This window comes from Triturus cristatus, chromosome 10, assembly GCF_964204655.1.
Source record: "Triturus cristatus chromosome 10, aTriCri1.1, whole genome shotgun sequence".
Lineage (NCBI taxonomy): Eukaryota > Metazoa > Chordata > Amphibia > Caudata > Salamandridae > Triturus > Triturus cristatus.
In genome coordinates, this window is record NC_140593.1 from 54584049 (window position 1) to 54600978 (window position 16930).

The 16930-nt window shown below is 47.4% G+C and overlaps 1 protein-coding gene and 1 long non-coding RNA gene across 5 annotated transcripts in view; one reads left to right on the forward strand and one right to left on the reverse strand.

The window, feature by feature from the left end:
* LOC146788819 (uncharacterized) overlaps window positions 1-16930 on the reverse strand; it is a 553440-nt gene that overhangs the window by 259454 nt on the left and 277056 nt on the right. The gene's annotated exons all lie outside the window — the stretch shown is intronic.
* LOC146788821 (BTB/POZ domain-containing protein KCTD12-like) overlaps window positions 1-16930 on the forward strand; it is a 731043-nt gene that overhangs the window by 96846 nt on the left and 617267 nt on the right. The window contains exon 1 of one of the 3 annotated variants that reach the window (XM_085630401.1): window positions 8503-8566. The exons of the other annotated variants lie outside the window; for them this stretch is intronic. The gene's annotated coding sequence lies outside the window, so the exon portion shown is untranslated. Of the gene's footprint in view, window positions 1-8502; window positions 8567-16930 lie in introns of those variants that run through there. 3 annotated transcript variants of the gene reach the window in all.

Sequence of the window (16930 nt, forward strand, 5' to 3'; positions counted from 1 at the left end):
TCTGAGGTGGGGGAGCGAAAAGATGCACTCTGTAGAGTTACGCTATGCCTACCTGCTGTAGATGTTTGGTTTTTCTGCACAACAGTTTGGGTAAAATGATGATTGCTAACGTTCTTCTGTTTTGTTTAACCAGAAGCATGACCATCCGGTCAACAAATGGTGAAGCATCACAATGTAGCTATTTACTGAAACACGAGGATCGTTCCCTTCCTCCCCAAGACATGAGTGGTCTTTAAGGAGCTTTAACTACTGTAGCAGCTGCTTGTTGCCTTCCAGGGTAGGCTTGTTGGCCAAGGTGCTGACGATTCCGCTGAAAAGTAAGATGTCACCGTAATTGATTTAGTTTCTGTTCCTTTGTATTTTAGCGAAAATGAAAGTGCACTCTTGTGGAGGGGACACCTTCTAATGAAAGCAGCAAGGTCTGGAAATGAAACCTGACCTAAAACAGATGGCAGCCTGCGCGCCGCTGCTGCTAGCGCCTATCATATAATGACAGTACCAAATCAGAAAGCGAGCACAGTATAGAAAATCAAGAGCCTAATTGAAAGGAGGCGAAAGTGAGTTATCCCAGTGTGCAAGTGAAGGCGGGCTGGAGTATGCTGCATCTTAGTGCCGAGTAACAGATGTTTATTGCCATCCAAATGAATGTTAATTAGTCTGTCGGCCCCTAGTAAGATGAAAGGCTGAGCAGACGCGCCAGGGTTCGAACCTGCGGTTGTGAGGTCAAACATAAGGTTAATAGGGTGCTTGCCCTAAAGTTAAGATTGCATTATATAATGCCAGCACCAAATCGGAAAGCGAGCACAGTAGAGAAAATCAGGAGCCGCGTGTGTAAGCAGAGGCCTCGCTACCTCTGCCTCGGCTGCCACTGTCAAAACACGATTCTGCTGCCTTCCTCCTTCTACTAGTCAACAGCAATGGGCCTAGCATGACAGCGAATGCACAAGTTTCTCATTACAAACAGAGCATTGGTAGGGCTGTGCGTGTGGCATGTGAAGGGAGGGTTGGTTAAAAAGATTGGCGCAAGAGAGAAGCGGGGGCGAGTGAGCACAGAAGCGCGGCCACTGCAAATGCACTAATTAAAAACAGATGGTGACATGACCCCGAACAGATGGCGCCCCTGCTCGTAACCGTAGGCGGATACATTTCCTGGGAAAGGTGGGACATGCACCCGCCTTTGCCCAATTGCGTGCTGTCTTTTTAGAAAGACGCACGCAAAGTCCAATAGAAAAAATGCTAAAAACAAAACACACGCACGAGCATGTGGCAAGTCCAGAGTGATTCCAAGAGGTTGTTTTCCTAGAGCAACGCATGCGCCCTGCGCTAGGCTCGACCTAAAAACGAAATTAAGAGGACAAACTGACTTTTGACCTCGGTTTCTGAAAGCCATTGCTCTTTCACTTTGTGAGCAATAAAGATGTCTTTAAATCTTGTCGCATTTGCTCTGCTTTCAGAGACTGAGGTCAAAAGCCAGTTCTCCTCCTACATTGGCTTTTTATTCTGGGACTGAAGTTAAGAGGGTTTTCAACTAGCCAGAAAGGGTGAGTAGTCCCTAAAAATTGCTCCATAAATCTTGCTAGACCATGCAAGTGGTCGAGTGGATTTTTTTAGCCCTGTATCCCCAGGGGACTCCTTGACCTAGGGAACTCTATGTTAAGAAACCAGCATCAATTCTTATTCTCCCTCACCTACCAATGTGGTATGGTTCAAACTATTTGAGGACCATGTTATCAATGAGTATTTATGTTTAAGAGTGTCAAGAAGTATATTGTGATTAACTGTATCAAATGCTGACAATATGTTGGGAAAAAAAAAACAGGCGGCAGAAGTTGCCTAAATCAAGACTGCAAATTTAAACTCCACTTGTATTTGTCTAAGAGGTTGCTGTCTTGAATATGTTGGGTAAGTTTGTCCGCTACACATCTTTCGATGATTTTTGCAAGGAAAGGGAGGTTGGCCATAGGAAAAAATATATAAATATATTTGTTCTCATCTGAATGTCTGAGGAGTGGTGTTACTTTTCCAATCTTAAAATAGTCAGAAAGCATTCCATGACAGAGTGACTAAGAGATTCCCGGATTTAGTCCAGAAGGGAAGCCTAAGTGTAATTTTCTTTGGAAATGTTCCCAGTAATTAGGTCCAGAAATTGTTTAGGGTTTTGTGTTCATGGTTTTTAGTCATTCTTCCTCCACAATTATATATGAGAGCTGCCAAATGGTTTTGGATTTGCAAGTAGTGATCAGACTGGGATAGTCATCAGTGATTGTTAACTCGTTTTATTTTAGGATCCCAGAATTCTGCAAATGCATCTGCTTCTGTAGCTGGGTCATCAAATCTGGAGGTGTTGGGGCAGGAGCTATATAAAACAACACGGATATATATATATTTTTTTAAAGCATATAAAATATTAATATTACAAATGTAGAAAAGTCAAAAGGTCTCCACTGTGAAATTGATAGCCCTTTATAAAACAAAAAAGTGGGTAGGGTGTGGCATATGGTGCCAATTGTGGACAGATGGGGTAGCAATGGCAGGAGGAGGTGGGGGGAATAAAACAAACAAAAAAAGTGTGTGAAGAAGTGGGATGGGGATAAACTGGTGGAAAAAGGTACGGCCAAAGAGAATGAGGAAGAAGCACATGGGAGAGAGAGCAAGAACGCACATCTTCTAGAGTCCCAATTTAAAACGTAAAAGTAGTTCATAAATGTGGGCACTGTGGGCAGTGGAAGGATACAAGTCTAGCAACAAGGAGACTGAAATGTGGGACAAACATATCATCCCATCCAATCAAGAGGTGACAACTAAGACTGGTAACAAAGCGATCCAATTATGAGCAAGAGTCTGACTCAAAATCAACTCCACGTATATGTTACTCATTGGCAACAACAGGGCAGCTTACAGACAGCTAAGGCTAAAAAGCCTCTATCTGGTTAAGTATACCTGCCGGATGGTATAGCACCCATAATGTTATTTTAAAATGTATTCATTCTTTTTTTTTATTTAAACTTTATTATTACAAGCATATGGCAACACATCCAAGTGGCAGCAAGTTTTTCTTGCTTCAAACAAAAATAAACGTAACCATCTCCCCAGCTTGCCACGGCCAGTCCTATTGACTTTCTCTTTGGTATCCTGAAAGCTTATCATGGTCCGCCTCACTCTTTCTGGGCCATGGGTGGTCAGAATTGTTCCTATTTCCAGTGCTGGTGTGCGGACGTTGGGCAGCGTTGTGTCTGCCGACGGACATTTCGCCACCTGCACTGCAGCCACTTATTAAATGGTGCTGCAATTCTAGGTGGGAAAAGGCCAGTCAGCGTGTTGGGAAGAAGAGCGGGACAAGGGGGCCACTCCGTTACAAACCACCAAAAGCGGCACTCGGAGAGGCAAGCGCTGGCGTCAAGAGTGAGTCGGTGTTTGCCCCGCAGTGCAATGTCTGCAAATCCCCGATGCCCTGTGTTTCAAGGCTGGAAACTGGTAGAGGAGCTGAAGCGAATGGGCCGCCTCAACACATCATGTGCTCCACCTAATACTGTTTTAAATCTCAAGGGCACGGAAGCCTTGAAGATAGGAAACCATTGCACTGGAGTGATAAACTACATGAAACAAGCAGGTGCAAGAGGCAGGGCGGGCTCACCACGCTCCAAGGTTACCAGGCGGATTACTGTGCCAGGCACCAGTGTTCGAACACACACAGACCTTTATTTTTGGAAAGCTTTCTCTTAAAGAGAGAATGTCCCCTATTCACAAAGGGGGGTGTGGAGTAGCTCAGGACTGCCAGACTCCCTCACCAGCAGGTAGATGGTTTCCAGCTGCCAGACCTCTTTTTACTAGCCCATTGTAAAATCAAGACCACAAGTTCCAGAATGCACTTGAAAAAACTGACCTTCGTGCCTTACTCGCCTGCAGACCTAGGAAACTTGAAAGTGCTGCCTTTGTAAAGGGAGCTTGACATGCACATTCAGGAGTGCGTGCTGTGTAAAAGTTAATGTAATCCTAAGGAAGACGTACTCCGTGCAAAGTCTGCAGTCCACAGAAGATCCTCACCATCTTGCTTCATTCAAGTCATCTGCCCTGAGATTCGCAGTGTGACAACCCCGATGAAGCCAGGGACCTGCCCAATGTTGGTAGGTCTGGGTTGATGGCACAGCTGTCTTAAAGACCTATGGTTACTCATTCTTTAAAATACACATAGAGGGATTTGGCTGTGCCCAGAAGAGTGCAAGTCTCTCACCATATGCTATTGGCGCATCATTCCGCCTCCTTAGGAGTGCTTGCAATGCATGAGACTGTCTTACATCTCAAAAGTACTCAGAATGATGATTTGTTACAGATGCACTGTACATAGAGAACAACTTCTTTTTTTACTGTAGCGGGTTTTTAATCTGAACTTCTTATACAAGCTAGACCTCTTACCTTTGCCAATCTTCGTTTTATCACATTGAGGGTAATTCATTCAACAATCCAGCGCTGTAGTATGAACAATCCTCCTACAAGACGGGGCTGAAGCAGCACATTTTTCAGAACTCCCTCCCCCACACCGGAGGAGGTGCGTGTAAGGAGTACCTCCAAGGGATATGTTTTGGGTAGGAATAACGCAATATGGACCAGGAGAACGCTGGTTTGAGGGCTTCAGGGACAGACTGTAGAGGAGCTACGGGGAAAGGATGCACTCCTGGTGCTTATACAATGCAAGGCGCTTTATCAAGGCACAAAGCAAACTTACTACAAATGCTGGGATTGTTGCCTATTTAAATATTGCACTCGAGCATGAACGTCGGTCAGTGCCAGTGAATGGGGGTCATAGAAGATTACAGGAAGGTGAAGCAGGAGACCAAGTACAGCGTAGGCTCTGCTCGCCTGGTGCTTCAGATCAATGGGCAGTTCACATCGCTGTGAATTCACTAGGGAAAGATCATGTCAAATATATCTGACAATTTAATTTGCCTTTGCGTCTGGGATATTGATTAGCAGAGAGTAATGGGTGTAATAGTCTACGTAAGAGTCCAGCAGGACTTCCATCACCTTTCCAGACAGACAAAGCACCACGATGAGCAGTCTCTTGAGGAGTGCTATCCTGCGCAGCCTGTAGATGTGTGCTATGGTCTTGGTAGCGTATAGATATGATGTGTTTCCTGGGCAGTCGAAGGATGACTACTGTGGTCTGGGCAGCCTGCAGATATGAACTCTTTCCTAGGAAGCTTAGCTTGCAGAGATGTACTTAGACGAGGGTGGCCTGCCAGCTGTAAACTGTGTCCTGGACAGCCCATGGATGGGTACTGAGGTCTGTGCAGCCTAAAGATGCATACTATGTGGTGTGAAGCCCAAAGCAAGATATTGTGGCAGTGCAACATGCGCTTGGATATTGTGTCCAGAACTCCTCAGGGTCAGTACTCTGGCTTGGCATATCTTGCACAGGGTACTCTGGTCTTCCGGGCAGACCTCTGGTGTGGTGCTCTGGTCTCCCAGGCAGACCTCGGGCGGGGTGCTCTGGTCTCCCAGGCAGACCTCGGGCGGGGTACTCTGGCCTCCCGGGCAGACCTCGGGCGGGGTACGCTGGCCTCCCTGGCAGACCTCGGGGTGGGTATGCTGGCCTCCCGGGCATACCTTGCCCAGGGTACTCTGGCCTCCCGGGCATACCTTGCCAGGGGTACTCTGGACTCCTGGGCAGACCTCACACTGGTTACTCTAGCATCCCAGGCAGACCTCGCCTGGGGTACTTTGGTTATTGAAGACCCTGCACCGGTACTCTGGCTCTGGAAGACCTTGCACGGAGTACTTTGGCCGGAATGACCATGTACCAGTACTTTGGCATTGGTAGACCTAGCACGGAGTACTCTGGCTCGGGCTGTCCTTGTAATCTGGCCTGGGCAGACCTAGTACCGGAACTCTGGCTCTGGAAGACCTTTTATGTGGTACTCTGGCCCGGGCTGACCTTGTATGAGTAATCTGGCCCGGGCTGACCTTGTTCACGTAATCTGGCCCTGGCAGACCTTGCGCAGGGTACTTTGGCCCAAGCTGACCTTTTACGAGTTATTTGGCCTGGGTAGACCATGTACCGGTACTCTGGCCTAGGCTGACTTTGTAAGAATAATATGGCCTGAGCAGACTGTCGGAGGGATGGGCGGAAACAGAAGCGAGGAGGCCGTATATGTGCTATGCTGCAAGGGCTTTTATTCCCACTTAAAAAGGTCACAATACACAAATAGGAGTTCCTCTCCAAATAATCTCAAGACTTGATGCTCAGTCTCTGGAAAAGGCTTCAGGTGAATATCATTCCTCTTATCTTGGGTGGTTCCCTCTGGGCGTTCCAATCTCAGGAGTAGGTCCCGGGAGGCTTGTGGAGGGAGTGGAACAAAGGAGAGAAAGGAATGGTAAGTAGGTTCACAGCCCTGTATTGCTCTAGAATGACAACCCTTCACCTCACCACGGTGGAAGTGCAAAGAAATTAAATCAGAAAAGTCCGTTCTTGCTTTTAAACTCGTTTATTCACGACCCCGAGTTGGTTTGAACACACGTGACTTGATTCAGAGAAACATGAAGAAAATCAGAAGGGAAAGAAAAGTAAACCGTAATGATGATCCCCCCCCCCCCCCCCCCCCAACCATTTGCAAACCTATCCATCATGTATCCTTCCATCCATCCATTCACTCATCCATCCAGCCATTTACCCTTTCACCCATCCCCCATCCAGCCATCCTTTCACTTACTCATCCATCCACCCTTTCAGTCATCCATCCATCCTTCCTCTCTCCATCCACCCTTTCACTTAGCCATCCTTCCTTCCATCCACCCAGCCACCCATCTACTCATCCACTCATGAATCCATCTATTGACCCTATCACTCATCCATCCTTTCTCTCATCCATTTTCTCTCATCCATTTATCCTTTCACTCCTTCACTCATCTATTCATCCTTTTGTACATCTAACTTCCCTTATACTCACTCATCCATCCTTCCATCCATCATTTCACTTATCCATCCACCCACTCACTCATCACCCTCCACTTTTTCACTCATCCATCCACCCTTTTACCCATCCAGCTACCCTTCCACCCATACATCCAGCTATTTATCTTTTCTCTCATCCATCCTTCCACTCCACTCATCAATCCACCCATCCTCTCTCATTATCCATCTATTCAATCTTTCATTCATCCATTCACCCTTTCGCTAATTCATCCAACCATCCACCCATCCCTTCACTTACTCACTCGCTCACCTTTTCATATTAATTGAGCCTTTTTGAGAAAAGGCCCATCAAGAACTTCACCCTCGCTGCAGGAGCAATTCCAGGACTGGGACAGAAGCCACCCAGGGCGGAGACAGGATCCACCACAGGGGGGGGACAGAAGCCATCAGAGGCGGGGGTGGGGGGGGGACAGGAGCCACCACATGGGGGGACAGGATCTATCACTGGGGGGGGGGGGCAGGAGCCATCACAGGAGGGGGAATAGGATCCACCAGGATGGGCACAGGGGTGGGCATGCAGTATTCTAGTATCATCCTGGTCTCTTCCACGGTGGGGTAGGGCTCCTCACCCCCCCCCCCCCCCGCCCCGACAAGGCAAGGTCCCCCCCCCCCCCCCCCGCCCTGACAAGGCAAGGAGAAGACAGGCTCTCTTTCCAAAATGTTAGTTTTGCCATCCCCCACTGTGATGTACAGTACTTAAAGGAGATACTCCAAGAGAACTGATTTAACTGATTGTCCTCCATACTTTGTTAATCAGCGTGGGTGCGATTGTGTCATTTCTTTGTTATTACATTATAGACTGCATGTTTGAAGAACTAAGGTTTGCTTACAATTTAGTGACAGTAATTAAGCTCTGTGAAGAGAACCATGTGCTGCCTCGGTGTAATCAGGGCCGGTTCTAGGATGTTTGGGGCCCTGGGCAGAAAGGGAATGTGTGAGGCCCCTCTAAATTGCAGAGACATGAGGCGTTCAGGGCTATTTGCATCTGAATAGATGCCCCTGCCCCTGAAGCTGCAGCCCCTCCCTCTCAGTCACCTTCAAGCACCTCTTAACAGCTCATCAAGGGCTGAAGGTGTGAGGGTAGCCATCCCGCTGTGCCTCTCCAATGCTGCTGGTATCTGAGCCTTGGTGCTGCATCGGAGTCTGTTACACCCGCCCTCAACAGCCTCGGAGTCAAGCAGGGAGGTGGGTGGAAGCTGTGCCGGCTTTAGGGTGGTGCGACCGGTGCCCGGTTAAAATTACGGACAAATGGCGTCCGTTAAAGAATCATTCACGGACAACGGATAGACGGCCGAAATTACGGACTGTCCGTGAAATTTACGGACGGTTGGTCACCCTATCCTCCTCCCGCAGCATCTTCTCCTGCGACGTTCTCTCGTTCGGCCTCCTCCCTCTCCTTTTCACCTCCTTCAGCAGTCAGGGATTGGTTCGGTCCCGGCACACCCTCACTCCTTGATTGGTCCGTTTGTCTGGCTGTCTCAGGACTCTCCTGCACAGGTGAACAATAGTCCGTTTTTACTGTTTGGCTTTTCCTTCCGTCTTCGCCATTACTTGCAGGACAATTACGGAACGGGGACCACCCTATCGAGTCAGTTGGTAAGTCAGGCTTCGTTGTGGGGGTTGATTTCTTACACAGACCTTCTACAGGGATTGTATCTACAGAACACCTTGACAACATTTTTTTTGTTTTGTTCAATGTGAGTTACAAGATTCCTACCATCTACCATTTCATGGTGTTTTGAAGTCTAGTTTTCCACAATTCCCAAAAAGAAATGTTCTTAGAGAATTTGAAAAATTATTTAGCCAAGGTCCAAGAAGTGAATTTAACCCTCTCTTGTATGGCATCCTCTTCGTCATTGCACTCTGAGGAGTCTCTGTTGAATGATGAAGTTGATAAGAAAGTGGAGTGTCCTAAAGCGTGCCTTTGCGACTTCAAATTTCACAATGAATAAGAGTTCATGTGCCGCTTATGCAGCATAAACTTATTAAAGGCTTTTCAGTCTTTGTTTGACTGTCTGCAGGAAAGAGAGGATCCTACAGTAATTCTGTGAAACATGAAGTTGCTGGCAAAATATTTGCCAGACACAACACTGATTCCTTGTCAACTGCAACAGGAGCCTCTGTCGCAGCAAGGAGATTGTTGTGCCTAAACTTATTGAAGCTGAAGGCTGCTCAACAGTCCTTGATTTGTCTGCTTCCATTTTCCAGTCAAAAGCTTTTTGGGCCATATCTCAATGATTTGAATCAGAAAATGGCGGAAAAAAAGAAGATTGATTAATTGAAGACTCTAGCTCTGCAGGATGCATATTTTCACATGCCCATCCATCAGCAAAGCCCTCCCTTTTTGGCTTTTCTGCATCTACAAGAATTTTCATAAAAGTATTCGCTTAAATGGTTCGCACTTAGAGGGTATTCAAATAGTGCCTTATCTGGATGTTTCACTAATTTCTTCTTTTTTGATGTCTATTCCAACATAAGGAGAGTCTTGGAGTGCCTGCAATCGGCTATTTGTATTGAATCTAAAAACATTAATTTAGGTGCCGGCTTAGTAAAGATTGTTCATTGGGAGTCCCATTCAATACAAGGAAAATTGAGTGTTCTTATCGGTAACAAGCCCTCAGACTCTGCAAGATGCCTTAATAGACCTATCTCACCAGCAGACCACTGTGAGACTGTTGTTGATTGTTCAGGGGTTAATTGGGGTGGAGCTGTGGGCTCATATCCATCTTAAATCCCTTCTTCACCGCTTTCTAGCCCACTGGTCTCCAGGATTATGAGGATGCTATTCAGATTTCATAGTCCTCCTCCCAAGATTTAAATTGGAAACAGAACACTAACATCTCAAAGGGGTATCCCTAGTTCTGTATATTCCAATGGTGGAAAACACCGACAAGTCAGTGGGTTTGGGGTGCTACTTTAGAGGAGATGGAATGAAAGGTAAGTTGGTCAAAGATGGACTTTTCATCCTCAAACTGGAGAGAACTGTCAGCAACATGCAATGCCTTTTATTTATTTTTTCTCCACATTCAGGTAACAGCAGTGGTAGTCAGAATGGACATCCAGGTAGGCAAACATCCTAAGCATGGATATTCCACCTTTGGCAAACTTTCACATAGGCAGTGAGGCATTCTAACAGCTAGTGGCTACATTCAGCCTTCCAATGCTGGATCTTTTCGCTTTCCCATCCAACTCTCTCCACCAACACTTCTACACAGAGAGGTTGGAAAGTCGAGCATGGGCAGGGGATTTCTGGCCTTTGACGTGGTTGATGGGTTTACTGTACACCTTTGCTCCCATTCCCCCCAGGGTGCTTCTGAAGTTTTGGGAGGAGAGGGTTATGGCAATCCTAGCAACCCCATTCAGGCCCGTGAGGACGTTGTTTCCAAGACTGATGCAGTTGGCGATACATCAATGTAAAAGTTTTCTGCTGTCCAACACCAATGAAATATCTTCTGTTGTCTCTCAAGGCATTACAAGTGTTAAGGCTTTCGGGGTAGAAGATGAGTATTGTCTTACAAAACCTAGGCTGCTCTGTAGAAGTAGTCATTTCTATCCAAGAGTCCAGCAAACCATCTACTTTGGGCAGCCATTAGAGGTGTCTGTGAATTACTGGCTGATTTTTTTTTCACAAATTTCCTCTTTTGTGAATACTTTGCTCAAGAGTTTGGGACTCTGGGTCCTTTTCAACCTTCTGTAGTTCATCCGTGGGATATGCCTACAGTTCTTCGAGGTCTTCAGGGGTCTCCTCAGGAGTCATTAGAATCAGCAAGTTTACAGTGGTTAACAGTCAAAGTCATATTGCTTGTGGCTATTAGATCTGCTAGAAGATTAGTGGAGGCATGGGCTATGGTGGCTTTATAAAAGCACATTAAATATTTCTTCAGATAGGGTGGTTCTCAAACTTGACCCCAAGTTTAGATTTGAAGTACAGTCAAATTATCATGTTGAACAAGAAAGCATGCTTTCAGTTTGTCAGGCGGAGGGAGAGGATGGGGTTCCGTTCATGCCAGATGTAAAGAGAGAGCTCTACTGACTTTTTGAAGAGAACAGACCAGTTCAGGAAGTAGAATTATCTTTTTGTTTCTTATGGAACGCGAACAAGGGTTAAGAAACAGTCTACAGTATCTCCTAGTTGATGGGTTTGACTAGCTTTCGAAAACTGTTTTACTATACAGCTTTAAGTACCAGGTTATATTCATGATAGACCCACGAGGGCTGTTGTGTTATCCCTTTAATTGAGATGTGCAGAGTTGCAACATGGTCCTTTTCAGATACATTTGTAAAGCACTATTGTTTGGAGCTTTGGGATGTTCTTACTTTTGGGTCTCGAGTGCAAACATGTGTTCCAGTATGCTCAGTCTGCCCTGTGGTCTGCCCAAATAGATCTGAATGTGACATTTTTGGCTAATGCTTATGTTGGGGCTAGAGATGAATTGTCTGTCAGGCTGATGTCTATGTTACAGCTGGAAAGAGTCACATGTCAAGCTATGTCTATGTTAGCGCCAGGGATACGTTGCATGTGTCCGAATGTAAGCCTGTAATAGTAGACTGTTACAGGTGGGGAACAGTTAGTCACATGTCAGGATGATGCCTCAGAACTGTGAAAGAGTCAGTCACATATCAGAATGATGCTTCTCTTACAGCTGTGGAGAAGTCAGTCACATGTAAAGATGATGCCTCTATTAGAGCTGTGAAAGAGTCCGTCACATGTCAGGATGATGCCTCTGTTGGAGCTGGATGAATGACCCATCAGGCGATGCCTCTTTTAGAGCTGGACGAATGAGCCATCAGGCGATGCCTCTTTTAGAGCTGGACGAATGACCCATCAGGCGATGCCTCTGTTGGAGCTGGGGATGAATCATAAATCAGGTGATGCCTCTGTTACAGCTGTGGAGGGGCCGGTCACCTGTCAGGATGATGTCTGTTAAGAGTTGTGGAAGAGTCAGTCCATGTCAGGATGATGCCTCTGTTAGAGCTGTGGAGGAGTCAGTCACACCACATGTAAAGATGATGCCTCTATTAGAGCTGTGAAAGAGTCTGTCACATGTCAGGATGATGCTTCTCTTACAGCTGTGGAGAAGTCAGTCACATGTGAAGATGATGCCTCTGTTAGAGCTGTGGAGGACTCCGTCACATGTCAGGATGATGCCTCTGTTGGAGCTGGATGAATGACCCATCAGGCGATGCCTCTGTTGAGCCGGGGATGAATCGTGCATCAGATGATGCCTCTGTTGGAGCTGGGGATGAATCGTGCATCAGGTGATGCCTCTGTTGGAGCTGAGGATGAATCACCCATCAGGCGATGCCTCTGTTGGAGCTGAGGATGAATCGCCCATCAGGCGATGCCTCTGTTAGAGCTGGGGATGAATCGTGCATCAGGTGGATGCCTCTGTTGAGCTGGGGATGAATCGTGCATCAGGTGAGGACGCTGCTGGAGCTGGGGATGAATCACAAATCAGGTGATGCCTCTGTTGGAGCTGGACGAATGACCCATCAGGCGATGCCTCTGTTGGAGCTGGGGATGAATCGCGCATCAGGTGATGCCTCTGTTGGAGCTGGACGAATGACCCATCAGGCGATGCCTCTGTTGGAGCTGGGGATGAATCGCGCATCAGGTGATGTCTCTGTTACAGCTGTGGAGGAGCCGGTCACCTGTCAGGATGATGTCTGTTAAGAGTTGTGGAAGAGTCAGTCACTGTCAGGATGATGCCTCTGTTGGAGCTAGGGATAAATCGCTCATCAAGTAATGCCTCTGTTGGAGCTGGGGATGAATTACACATCTGGTGATGCCTTTGTTGGTGGTCGGGAATAAAGAACAAGTTAGTTACCTGCGGTAACGATCTATCTGGTAGAGACCGGATCTAGCTGCAGAATCCTTACTTTTGAATCCTCCCCAGGCACCAAACTGGATCCGGAAACTTTTCTCCCCACAGTATTTCCGCACGTTGGCAAAGGGCGTTGAGCAACTCCGCAGCAATGTCGTCCCCAGATATGACGTCAGCAGAGTTCATATAACCACTCCGCCGACAAGCTGACGTCAGTTTCTTTGTGAATAAAGTCCGCTCTCAACACGTGGAGCCACAAGAGAAAATGCCTATTGGCGCAGTGTGCCAAAACCATAGACACCCTGTGTCACATAACTGTGGAATTCAAAGAGAGAAGGGAACAGTCAACAGAGGCAAGAGTCACTATTCCAAAGGCCCCAAGTCAAGGGGCCCTCTGTCAGGCACCAACCTAGTTTCCCTCCCATTACAGATGCAGTGAATAAACTGGACTCCACACTGTCAGCGACTGAACATACACTCACCAGCCTAAAGCAACAATGTATTTTGGAACTACCAAAATCACTCTATTCCTGATGACCAAAGGAAACTTGCTGTGTGTCCCAATCAAAGAGAATCATACAGGAACTTAAACCTCAGGTGGGCGGCATGCAGATGCACACATTGGACCTAAATGAGAGGGTGACGCCCAGAGGAGGTGATGCGGAGGGCCTGACTCTCAGTAATAACCTCTGGATTGTGGGCCTGGTGGAGGGGATGAAGGGGCAGATCCTGTGTCCTACCTAGAAGCACAGTTACAGTCCTTCATGCCTGCAGAGGCACTTACCCCCTTTTTCTACACCGAAAGGGCGCATAGAGTCCTAGGTCGTCTTATACTACCCCCCGCACCCCCCACCCATGGCAAAAGTTCTGCATTATATGGACTGAAATGAAATTCTCAAGGAAGCATAACATGTGGGCCCAATGCAGATTGATAACGATTGTGTGATGCCATTTCCAGATTACACACTTACGGTACAGCACCAGTGTGCCTCATTCATGGCCGTAAATCGCAAGCTCAGGGAGATGAGCATGCAGAACTCTCTATTAATCCAGACTAAGGTAAGTATTATAGCACAGAATGCCTCCCATTATTTTACTGATCCCACGAGTTCCTGAGACTGAGCAGAGCAGCTCCTGGCCCCTACGGATTAAACTATGACCAATCCGCGATAGAGCTCTGCCCATGGGCGCGGTTGTAGAGGAACGCCAGCGATTGTGCCCAGATCCAACTCCCACTGAAAGACCGGTGGAGGATAGCCAGCACACGGCCCTGGAGATTTCAGCCTCATTTTGCATGAGCTTGAGTTGAGGGCCCAGACTGTTCCAGCGACCTCCCCGAGGGATGCGGTGCCCATCTCCTCCCAACTCTCTGCAATTACTTTTGGAGACACTCCCTGATATCAAGACCCAAACAGCTGACTACTTGCTTTGATTCTCGATGCCTACTGCCATTGCCTGATGCCGCCTCCCCCGGGGACCTCTTCTTCCTCCCTCCTCACAGTACCTCACTTTCACTCTGTATGCTGTTCACAACAGCGGATTGGAATAACTGGATATCACATGAGATCCAGCTACTGCCCCCCTGAGCGCCCTTCTCCTTATATCGGAGCCCCTAAAATGGTACAATGGCATGTTGGGCTGCACTTTCCCCATGATGCCACACATCACTTACCCTCAAATCTATTAACTAGTTCTGCAAGTGTGGACCGAGAGCTGGTTGCTCTCTGCCCGCACAATTTTATAGTTCCTGGTTCTCTAGGGAGGCGCGACAGCCTTTACACCTTCTCTACCCAAGGGGGGGGGGGGGGGGGAGGTGACACTGCGGGGTAGTGGGAATTACCATCCCTTCAAACAGTAACACTCCTAACACTTTCCATGGCTACTGGTGGGCGTGGGTCTATCACGTACTGTAACATTGTGGCATGGAATGTAAGGGGCATGTGCACAGTGCTACTCTTACTATTCTTTTTGAAGCAGAGGAATACCCACGTCGCCCTGCTGCAATAAACCTAATTTACAGATCAGGAGGCCATTCGGCTTCAGAAGAGATGGCGTGACCAGGTCTATCCCACTGGGTATTCTGCCTATGCCAGAGGAATATAAATATGGATCAGGTGGACAGGTTTGCCCCCACTTTCAAACTACTTGATCCATCCATACCAAAACTCTTTTGTGCCTGGACGCAGCACATCCTTATAAATTAGCTGTCTGTTTCGGATCACGGAGTTTAACTCTCAGGCCTTCCCTAAATCTGCATGCCTTGTATTGGAGCTCGAAAAGTCCTTTGATTTGTTGGACTGGACATAGCTCTTTACCCTCTTTCTTCATTATGGCTTTGGTGGTCATTTGGTTTGCCTTTTCAAACTACTCAATTGAAAAACCTATGGTGCGGGTACACATTAGTCGTTATATATCAGACGCTCTCCCAGTTTAGAGCAGTATACGCCACTATTTTCTCTTCTTTTTGTCTTGGCGATGGAACCTGTAGCAATACTGTAGTGCCAGGATGGAGAGTATTGGGGTATTCCTCTTGGGGACAGAACACGTTGTTTCCCTCTATGAGGACGATATTCTGTCTCCAAGTCCTGCCAGGACATAACAGCCCTGGAGCAGGGCCGGACTGGCCGTAGCAGGTACTGGGCGTTTCCCCGGTTGCCTGGAAGGATGAGGGGTGGTTTTCGACCGGTGGGAATCGTTTTTGTTACTGGGGGCAAATCGGCCCCTTGAAATAAAAGCGCAGCAGCAGTGTTCCCACCTTTTGCGACCTAGTAATACATATTTATCAGTCCGAACAGGACTTACTCAACTGCAGGCACGTCCAGTGTGCTGGATGTGAGGCGGGAGGTGCAGTGGTGGGGGCATAGGGTTTGCGGGTGGGGGGAAAAAACGCTCTTCTCCAGGCGGCTCAGGCTCCCAGAATGCCCTGCAGCGAATCCCGAAGCTGCTCTCACGCATGAAACCAGATTTATCTCCGCACAGAAGGTCCAGCACCCTGGCTTCAGGCATGCTTTACTAATCTGTGAATACCTCAGTTGGGAAACCAGATTCCTCTCTGCACAGAAGGCGCATGCTCCTCGCTTTAGTTATGCAATGCTAATCTGTGAATACCGACGTCGTGAAACCAGATTAATCTCTGCACAGAAGTTGCAGGCTTCTGTCCTTAGCTGTGCTTTAATAATATGCGAGTACCTCCGTGGTGAAACAAGATTCATCTCTGCACAGATGCTACAGGCTCCTGTCGTCAGTTGTGCTGTGCTAATCTGTGAATACCTCTGTCGTGAAACCAGATTAATCAATGCACAGAAGGTCCTGGCTTCAGGTTTGGGCTGTGGGACATTCTGGAAATGTATAGACCTCTTTGGCATAGCAGGTCATGCAAGGTTGTGCCTAAAGTTGGCCTGATATGGCCCTGTTGACCCTTACAGAGGAAGGCAATAGACATCTTACTGTTCCAGCTGGTAGAAGGAGGCTTCAGCCTGACATGTGTATGACTCGTCCACAGCTCTAACACAGGCATCATCCCAACATGCAACTGACTTCTACAGCTGTAACAGGCGCATCATCCTTTTAAAAAATAAATGTATTCCATTTTGAATACAAAGAAGGAACAACAGTTCTCTGTCCTTTCAGAGAGAAATCCCATCATGGCATAAAATTGGCAAAGACAGTACGAAATATCATAATAAAAGTGAGTAGTACATTCATCATATAGTGTCTAGAGACATTATGACGATAGAGCAGCAATTGTAACGTGAACCACAAACCTGAACAGCTAGGGAAACTGTAGGTAATGACGGTAAGGCAACTCGGATTATATGCAACTGTACCTTGTATTGGAGGGAGCGGTGATCGCTGGACAAGGGGGGGAAGGGAGCGAAAGGATAAATGCCTATGAGGCGTCAAGAGGCCTGCGCGACTCCCAAATGAATTGTGGCTAAATAGAATGATGTGAAGAACATGGCTATTTGTTTGTGTGTCTCCAGAGACCTCCTAGAGCATGGGTACTCACAAACTTTCTCTTGGGGGTCAAATTTACAGTGTGGTTTGTGGCCGAGGGCCGCACCGGTGGAGGCGGGGTCAGTAGGGGCGGGGCTAGAGCAACAAAACAAAACTGTGACCGTGAGGTTGAACACAG